Source organism: Oncorhynchus masou, chromosome 30, assembly GCF_036934945.1.
Source record: "Oncorhynchus masou masou isolate Uvic2021 chromosome 30, UVic_Omas_1.1, whole genome shotgun sequence".
NCBI classification, from domain to species: domain Eukaryota; kingdom Metazoa; phylum Chordata; class Actinopteri; order Salmoniformes; family Salmonidae; genus Oncorhynchus; species Oncorhynchus masou.
Genome location: NC_088241.1, coordinates 14250949 through 14261582, shown reverse-complemented (window position 1 = coordinate 14261582; position 10634 = coordinate 14250949).

The following is a 10634-nucleotide window of genomic DNA, read 5'->3' as shown; positions in this document are numbered from 1 at the left end:
TTCATCAGCTGCCATTTTCGACGGCATGCAGTAATTTCATGGCTCATTGCAAGCGCTGAAAACCTTTGAAACTGCAAATGTTAACTTTGCCTGGCCCGGAGCCATTTAGGAAGCGATTAATTTAGCAAACAGAAGTGAGACACTTTCTCCTCCTAGCCTTCGCATAATTTTTGGGCTTCTATCGGTATTCGAGTTAGAGTGAGCAATGTAATGACGATTTCTGTAATTGTGGCAGTGTGAAAACGCTTCCTCCCTCGACCGCCCTATCTAACTCCATCTCTCCTGACTGAACCTCGTCTGCTTCCTTGTACAGTGAGAGCACATACTGGAGCAGATTGAGAAGAGGAGGAATCACTTACAACAGGCTTGACCTTATTTCTTGTAGCAAGTTGTTAAAACATCTAAAGGATCATGTTTGTTTATTATGAGTTCAGACTCTCCCTGCTGTGTGATTCTCAAATTCCACATGTGTAATGTATGTACTTTGATACTACAGTACTGTATAACTCCTCTGTCATACATTCAATACAGAAGAGTTTTGGTGACTCTTTATCGGAACTTTCATTAACAAGCCATTATAAATGCTTATACATGTTTATAAATCATGAAATATGTATTTATTCAGGTGCTTATTAATGCATATTCATGTAAGTTATTTTAAAGTGTCACCTGTTTTGCTGTTTTGTCTTTGGTAGTCTCAGAAAGTAATTTCTATTCTGTTGGAAGACTGTTTATGCGTATGTGACCAGTCTTCCTGAGGGCTGTGTGTGTAATCAGTCAGTGGTTGTGTGAAGCTCTGTGCAGCTCTGTGCAGCTAGGCATGGTAGAGGCAGAAGGCTGTGGGTCGACCAGCCATCCCCTACAGCTGTCCCCCTGCGTTCTGGCACACAATACTGACTGAAACATGAAAACAAATTCTCCGGCCTCACTGCAATTAATTTCTCTTTGCGGGGATACCTTCAGTTTTGACAACATAACATATAGCAGGTTGTGTACAGAAAATCTGTCGCTGCTCGGAACAAGAACAACAACCTACGAAAGCTGTTTTTCCCCAAGAGTAATTTATCACTCCTTGGGGGAGCAGTAGTCTAGCCTACATTTCACATGATGGACACACCATTGTAACGTAAGAGTAGGGATTTCAAACTATTGTCAATACAGACGGTTCAAGAGAATGTTTTGTAATAGAATCCGTTATGGAAATGAATACTTTTCTACATGGTAACAACACAGATACCGCAATATCCAACCAACTGTGTACTTTCAAAAACAAACCAGACCCACTTCAGTGTAAAGTACTGCAAGGTCAACAACTCTTGAGAGAGAGAGAGCTGTTAAATGTTAAATAGATCCATATTTATATTTTGGTGTGTGTGTTTAGGAAACAACTGCTTCCTTACCTGGATGTCTAGAACCACATCTGTTTCCTGTTTTAACATGGCAACACTGCAATCTCCCTATGCCATTAATTTTATTGAAACCCATTCACATAACCACAAGATACTGGGCAGCAGTGTTCAAACGTTCCCCCCACCCTGCTTATCATAAAGGTCCCACATGTCCTAGCAATATCCCCCAAATAAAAATGATACATTTCTCCTAATTACGTCTCTCGAACAATGTTGTTGGACAGCCAAAGACATCAAATGAAATAGTGTTCTGATACCGCGAAAGTGGAGTCAAGGTCTTATATTTTCATGGCAGGTACATTGGACAGATAACTATGAGGACGAGAACAGTAATTATAGTGGGGAAATGACATCAGAAATTAAGGTAAATTGTGAAAGGGTTGGCTCTATAAATGGGTTTGAGCCATGAATTAAAAAGGCCATTAACTGGGAAGAGTCAGGTGTTATCCTCACTGTGACCAAAAAACAAAACAAGTGCACTAAATTGTGTGTGTGTGTGTGTGTGTGTGTGTGTGTGTGTGTGTGTGTGTGTGTGTGTGTGTGTGTGTGTGTGTGTGTGTGTGTGTGTGTGTGTGTGTGTGTGTGTGTGTGTGTGTGTGTGTGTGTGTTGGGTTGAGAGGCATATTACCAATAAAGCTTTTCAGTTTTGTGGTGATTTGTTGTCTATTGTTCCACACATAAACATACATTAATATATTGAAAGATTGGTGTGACTTGACTGAATGGTTGAACCAATGTATTATCCCCCCAACATACCTAAAAACAATTGTTAGTTCAGTGTACATTAGGATGGAAATGGCATGACTCTCTCTCTCTCTATTAAAAATCATGACATTTCATTTCAGAAACAGTGTAGTTCAGTGTACACCCATCTTTTCTGTACTTCTGTGGACACTAACCCTGTATCTCCCTGTGTGCCATGCCATGCACAGCATTCAAATTCAAAGAGCAGAAAATTGTCCTGCGAGCAAATTGTTGCTTAGTGACTCTATATCAAAGCCAAAGGATCAGAGTTTCATTCCACCACCGCAGTTGTTTGGAAGACTGGCCACAGTTTTTATCAACCGCGTGTCTCATCTTTTCATTTTCAGCCCAGAGAAATGTACAGGTGTTGAGAGAGCTCCCCTGTCTGATAGGAGAGGAGACTGGGCCAACAAGGTGACCGGGCAAAATTAGATGAAGTTTTCTTTTTTCATTTAATCAAAGTTGCTCCAGTCTGATGCCTTCTCCCTGGGCCAGATGTCAAATGTTTTCTATTGATGTCAATGCAGAAGTAATCACAAAGTCAATCCAATTCACAGATGCCGACTAGCTAGTTTCTGCACCGACCCGTTAGTCTCACCACTGCATCACACTGTTCACTGAACACCTTTGAGGCATGTGAGATTATTTCCTCCATCTGAAGAAGTGTAACCTCTAGAAAATAAGTCAATCACAGCATAAAGTAATTAAGCACATTATCAACGGTGAGGTTAATTAGAGGGCTAGCTAGACCAGTAGCATTGCAAACAGCAACAGCACGCACACATAGTATTTCCTTTTTTTTTTTTTTTACATTAACCTACAAAAGCTGATTCTCACTGTTTGGATTCTGAAATTGATTAAAACAACTTTCAATCAAATTCAATTAATGAATACTCTATGTAGATCAAAGCTATTTCAATGTTTTGTCCTAACATTGCATGGCTCTGCTGCTGGCTCTTTTTTTACTGAAGCAGTCAAACAATTCATTGAATTGCATCAATTTAGACTACCACTCCATTGCAGGCAGAAGAGTGGCGAATTAAAGGTAGAATTTCCATAAGCAGCATTAGGCTACCTGTGATTTGATGTATTGTATGCTGTTGTTTATAACATGAAAGAAGAGCACTGTGCTGAAATATTATAAGACAGTGCAGACAGCCTCTATCTCTGAAGCACAGACCAGTCTGAAATGGCACATGGTTGCATGGTTACAATAGCAAGACTATTCCATAGTTATTGACAACCAACCTATATTCTCTGTCTCGTTTCAGAGTGATATGTCCCTCATGTGCTACTCACTGTCAGCTACACTACTGTTCAAAAGTTTGGAGTCACTTAGAAATGTCCTTGTTTTTTGAAAGGAAAGCGACTTTGTCCATTAAAATAACATCAAATTGATCAGAAATACAGAGACATTGTTCATGTTGTAAATGACTATTGTAGCTGGAAACAGCTGATTTCTTATGGAATATCTACATAGGCGTACAGAGGCCCATTATCAGCAACCATCACTCCTGTGTTCCAATGGTACGTGGTGTTAGCTAATCCAAGTTTATCATTTTAAAAGGCTAATTGATCATTAGAAAACCATTTTGCAATTATGTTAGCTCAGCTGAAAACTGTTGTTCTGATTAAAGAAGCAATAAAACTGGTTTTCTTTAGACTAGTTGAGTATCTGGAGCATCAGCATTTGTGGGTTCGATTACAGGCTCAAAATGGCCAGAAACAAAAATTGTTCTTCTGAAACTCGTCAGTCTATTCTTGTTCTGAGAAATTAAGGCTATTCCATGCGAGAAATTGCCATGAAACTGAACATCTCATACAACGCCATGTACTATTCCCTTCACAGAACAGAGGCACGGTGCACAACTGAGCAAAAGGACAAGTACATTAGAGTGTAAAAAACGACATTTCTAAGTGACACCAAACTTTTGAACGGTAATGTATGTGAAGATGGTCCTATCTAGTGAACCTTGTTTCTGGAACTTGTGGCTGAAGAGGTATGTAATTGTAAAGGTAGGTAACAGGGATTTCTTCTGTCTCCATGTTTGTCCCTCATATAGTTATCAAAATAATAATCTTAGTTGAGCTTTCTGTGCTTGACAAAGCTATGGTTCTTCTTTTGTTTAAAAACAAAAAGCATAAGGAGTGCTCAGCCATGACAAAACAGATGCTTGCATAAAACTTTAAAGCAGGGATATAGACTGACAGCTCATATTCTCCCTCCATCTCTCTCTCTCTCTCTCTCTCTCTCTCTCTCTCTCTCTCTCTCTCGCTCTCCCTCTTTCTCTCTCTCCCTCTCTCGTTCGCTCTCTTTCTCTCTCCCCTCCTTTTTTTCTTTAAATGGTATGAAGGTTGAGATGGCTGGAGTCCAAGATCATCATGCCCGAGACCACACAGATGAGGAGAGATAACAGTTGTCTCTCTCTGTGAGCCTCTCTCACACAGCCTGCCATGTTTCTATACAAGTAGCAGGAGCAGGGAGGGATGTGGTGGGGGGAAGCCACCTGCGGCCGTGACATCACCGCTGTAGAGGCCAGGCCCAAAGGCTCCGTGGGCCCCCGCCTGTCTTATCGCGTATCATGTATCACCTGCAGTTCAACGTCAAGCCCAAAGAGACAGATTTCATCTGTCATCTCTGAGAGGATCTCAATATAATTCAGTCCAACCGATCTGACAACCATGCCGGCCGAGAGAGGAGAGAAGGGATTGAGTTGCCAAACCTAATCTTTCAGATGAGAAGGCCTTTTTCTGCCCAGTCATGTCCTTGTGTGCATTTGCAAAGGAGGGGATGAGATATCAGATCTGGCTGTTATTCGAAACAGCATCTTGGGTTAAGTGGGTCCTGTGGTTTCATTCCTGTTTAAATTGAATACATGAACAACTCAACTTACTGTTCGTTTTGTTTCAGGGTAATACAATACTGTTTCACATGCTGAGGTATTTCAAGTACTCCAAGAATTTCATGTAGTTGTTCAAGGACAGTGGAGGGGATGTACAGGGCCTTCAGAAAGTATTCATACTCCTTGATATATTCCACACGTTATTGTGTTACAGCCTGAATTCAAAATGGATTAAATGAAAACAATGTCTCACCCATCTGCACACAATACCCCATAATGACAAAGTGAAAACATGTTTTCAGAAAATATTGCACATTTATTGAAAATGAAACACAAATCTCTCATTTATGTAACCATTCACACCCCTAAGTCAATACTTTGTAGAAGCACCTTTGGCAGCGATTAAAGCTGTGCTTCTTTCTGGGTAAGTCTCTAAGAGCTTTCCACACCTGGATTGTGCAACATTTACCCATTGTTCTTTAAAAAATTATTCAAGCTCTGTCAAATTGGTTGTTGAGCATTGCAAGACAACCATTTTCAGGTCTTGCCATAGATTTTCAAGTTGATTTAAGTTAAAACTGTAACACGGTCCCTCAGGAACATTCACTGTATTCTTGGTAAACAACTCCACTGTGGATTTGGCCTTGTGTTTTAGATTATAGTCTTGTTGAAAGGTGAATTCATCTCCCAGTGTCTGGTGGAAAGCAGACTGAACCAGGTTCTCCTGTAGGATTTTGCCTGTGTTAGCTTCATTTAGTTTATTCTTTATCCTGAAAAACTCCCCAGTTCTTAACGATTACAAGCATACCCATACCATGATGCAGCCACCACTATGCTTGAAAACATGAAGATGGGTATTCAGTAATGTGTTGTATTGGATTTGCCCCAAACTTAACACTGTGTTCAGGGCAAAAGGTTAATAGTTTTGCCACATTTGTTTTACAGTAGTTGTGCCTGCATTGTTGCAAACAGGGTACATGTTTTGCAATATTTTTTATTCTGTACAGGTGAAATCCCTGAGCGGTTTCCTTCCTCTCCGGCAACTGAACTGGGAAGGATGCCTGTATCTTTGTAGTGGTTGGATGTATTTATACACCATCCAAAGTGTAATTAATAACTTCACCATGCTCAAAGGGATATTCATTGTCTGATTTTTACATTTTTTACCCATCTACCAATAGATGCCCTTCATTGTGAGGCATTGGGTAACCTCCCTGGTCTCTGTGGTTGAATCTGTGTTTCCAAATCGCTGCTCGAGTGAGTTACCTTACAGATAATTGTATGTGTGGGGTACAGAGATGAGGTAGTCATTCAAAAATCATGTTAAACACTATTATTGCACACAGAAGGAATCCATGCAACTTATTATGTGACTTGTTTAGCATGTTTTTATTCCTGAACTTATTTAGGTTTGACATAACAGAGGGGTTGACTACTTATTGACTATCAGGTTTCAGGTATGACCCAGATGCAGAGTGTCGAGAAAACAAAAGTTTATTTCTAGTACAGGGGCAGGCAAATGACAGGTCAAAGGCAGGCAGAGGTCAGTAATCCAGAGAGGGCGTAAAAGGTCCAGAACGGCAGGCAATCTGAGGGTCAGGGCAGGCAGGGGTCAATCATCCAGTGAGGTGTGGCAAGGTATAGCACAGCAGGCAGGGTCAGGGCAGGCAGAACAGTCAAAAATGGGAAGGACTAGAAAACAGGAGCAGGAACAGACAGGAGCAGGGGAACAAACGCTGGTAGGTTTCACGAATGAAATGAACTGGCAACAGACAAACAGAGAACACAGGTATAAATACACATGGGATAATGGGGAACATGGGCGACACCTGGTGGAGGGTGGTGACAAGCACAAAGACAGGTGAAACAGATCAGGGTGTGACAGACTCAAGCTTTTCATTTTTAAATAATTTGTAAAAATGTCAAAAAACATAATTCCACTTTGACATTATGGGTTACTGTGTGAAGGCCAATAAATTCAGGCTGTAACACAACAAAATGTGAAAAAGCCAAGGGGTGTGAATACTTTCTGAAGGCACTGTACATGTAGTAGGTACTATGTCAACACCAAATCACTTACAATTATCCATGATTATTTACTAAATCACTTCCATTGAAAACAAAGCCTAACTTATTTTCAAGATTGTCACAAAACACATGTGGTTGGAGTAGATGTGTAGGAAAACCCTTAGCATTTTGAACACTTGTAAAAAATAAGTAGAGAGAAAACCCAATAAACGTCCATAAATGCCATTATGCAAAACCATAAATGGTATCAAAAGCATATCTTAATTAGAAAGACTAATCAATGTTAATGTCTTCATATTTAGTGAAGCAGGGTGGCATAATTAGGCTAGCGGTTCTCGTCTCCACTCTTAGTACAGTCATGGCACTAACAAGGCTTGATGTTGTCTAGAATGGCCGCCCACATAAAACTGCTAATTGCAGGTCTTGGCCCTCCAGCACACTCCCAGTCATAAAGACAACAGTGAAATTGGTTGTTTTAGCTGTGTGGCATTAATAAATAGTGACACTTTAAAAACAGACGTTTTTTGGAGAACTCCCAAAACCATACCAAGACATGTTGAGAACTCGGCACACTGTCCTTTCCTTTCAAATTACGATTTTCCATGTATTTAAAGCCTGATGTGCAAATGTGTTTGGCTAGTCAACAATATCTTACATGAAAGGTAATGTTACAAGATGTTTACAGTATAAGACAACATTATAAAATAAAACAGCCTACCTAACAAAGGGACCTAGTGCGGCACCTCTCTGCTGCATGTTTTAACATGAGTAAATATCTGTCCATTATAACATGTTACTCTCTCTCACCTCTTCCACAATGAGAGGAGAAAGTTTATATAACAGGTGCATATACGACGAACAGAAAAATGTGGTAAAGAGGTAGCTGATGCATTTGATCACTTTCCCCTCCTGAGGCCCTGATCCATCGTCGGCATTGTTCAAGGTTAACCAACCACTGTCTTATAACTATTATTATTCTTTCTTAATCGGTTTATAAATATTTATGAATTGCCAAGGCTACCCCCACCCACCGTCTTGCAGCAGCTAGAATGGAAGCTCCACCTAAATACATTCCAGGGGCTGAGCTGAGGCGACCATGGGTTTGTAAGGGAGATAGTGCGGGCAGGAGATTTGTGACAGAGCAGAGCATGAAACCCATCAGTTGATGAGTGGAAATCCCTGCTTTCTAATTAATAGAGGTACACAGGCCAGGGGATAAGGAGGATCAGGGAAATGACATCAGGAAGAAGATACCATCACTCATTTCTGAGGCCCTTTGTCACACTTCAGAATCTGCTGTAATGAATCACTCAAGCATTCTGCAAGATACATTTAAATGGTTGGAGAAAATTCATTGTCCGGTGGAGAGCATTTCGATAAGGATCTTTTCTTCTCGCCTCTCTCTCTCTCCCTCTTCTTCGTCCTCTTCTTCTTTTTCTTCTTTGTCAAAGAAAAGGGGCCTCCTGATCAAAAAACGAAATCAAGACCAAAGCCAAGCAACAGGTGCACTCTCTGAAAAGCTGCTGCTGGAATCTGCAAGTGGACCTGAAAGCTTTTCAGGCGAGAGAAAGCAGATCTGAGATGTTGCAGGAGAAAGGGGAGGATTAACAGCCATAGGGTCAACAGGAAGTATCAAGGTCAGGGAGGGGAGGTGAAATAAAGTACAATATAACACATCATCTACCATTCTTCAAAGGTTGTAGGCTGCTTCTTCTGTGTGTGACTGTAGAAACAGGCATTAGGTTGAGATGAGCCAGGAACGAGGACCTTCCTGTTTATTTAGCTGTTCTCTGAAATCTATGTGTTTGTGCTAATGTAAGGTTATTTTACAGTAGGTTAACCGCTGGCTTAGCGTTGTTCGTCGTATTGTTTCTGAGATCATACAAACTGCCTTTGTTTCTTTGATCAGTGAAAGCAGTGAGGAGTGTTGTTGTGAATGTGGACAGTACGGTTGGTTGTATGTAGGGAAGAGATCTCTGTGTTGTGTAGAATATTGTGATTTCTGTTAAGAAGACTGTTGATGATTAGATTTATTTTCTAGATGTTTTCTTTGTATTACTTACTTATAAAAATGTACTGCACTGTTGATATGATGGATTGGAAAGGACCTATTGAACTGTTGAGGGGTTACAGCTGTAGGGTTATAGGGCTCTATCTGTGTGCCATTCAGCATGAGAAATGCACCTGTGATGCATTGTACATAGTGGCTCATAGAAAATGTTACCAAAATATCTTACTTTACTGTTTGAGTTGATTTAATTGAGTAATTTCTTGTTATAACTTGGACCATGGAAAAAGTAACTGGAAAACAACATCTTCCCCCTTCAAGAGGCCTTTGAAGCAAATGACTATACCAGAATATACTTTTCATACATGTCATAAGGAGGCAAAATGGGAATTAACAAAGCAATAGTAGCTGTTGCAAGGTTCACAAAACTGGCAGTTAAAATGCAACGACTGTACTATATACTCAAATATCCTTTAGTCTTTCTGATGGTTACATTTGAAGCTAAATTCAGTGGGGAAACAAAATGCTTTACTGTATATCTGGCAGTATCCTATATTCTCCCAGGGGATATACTAAGGCTGCCCATGGACAATACTACTCTAATTTGTTAAATGTGCACAAGCATATTGCAAAAACAGTTCATACTAGAAGTAAATATAGTTTCTGTATTCTCTCCTCAGCCTTGTCTTTGTTTGCTGTGAAGAGATCATTTAAGTTTTTTGGCTGCTAAGTAGTTGAATCCAACCCTGGGGAACTACTGTAAACCCCAGTGAAACCACATTTATATACTTTTTTTGCTTCTTTCTTTGTATTTTATTTAGCTCCAGCCTTATATCCCAATGCAATGATTTAATATACACCCACTCATAGTCTGCATATGTTACTTTTTAATTACAGGAAAAATCTAACTTGTAAGATGATGGGCTGGAAGGTGCCATTGCATTGTTACTTTTTTCATCCTGGTATTCTGATTATGTGAGCTGGGCTCCTTTGCTAAGCGATGATAAGCAGAATTTCCATGTTCTCTGCATAATTAATCCATCTTTGCCTCTCTTCATGCCAACTCTGCCGTTATCGCCTGCACATGCCTGAATTGCAAAAGAATCCTCTCTTCAATTGGAACTTATTGATATTCCAAAAAAAAAAACTGGAAATCCTTCAAATTTAAGCCACAGATTGTTAAATGGATTAATTTCGCGGCAATCGCAGGCATCTAACGCATGAAGACAGGCAAAACAAATTGAAAGTGTCTCCTGTTTGTGGAGTTTTAGTCCTAAAATGATAGGGTTTATTGGCATGTTTTTTTCTCCATAGTCAAAAATTACCATTCATTTGCATCCTATAAAATACTTTTAAATGGTTGAAAATTCAGAGGAATTTCTTTCAATGCCTGTCGTTTGGTTGGATGATAACAACTTCAGCTTCCACACATCTGGACGCTTTTGATACTGGCTGAAAGGAATGTCTGAATATTTCATATTTTTATCTGTTTTCATCGATGGTTTCACCATTAAGGATGGCTCGGCTATTTTGCATGGAGCCTGGCAGATGTAGATTTATTTTCTGAGCTGTCTACGCTCTGCCTTTCCCTGAATATATTGA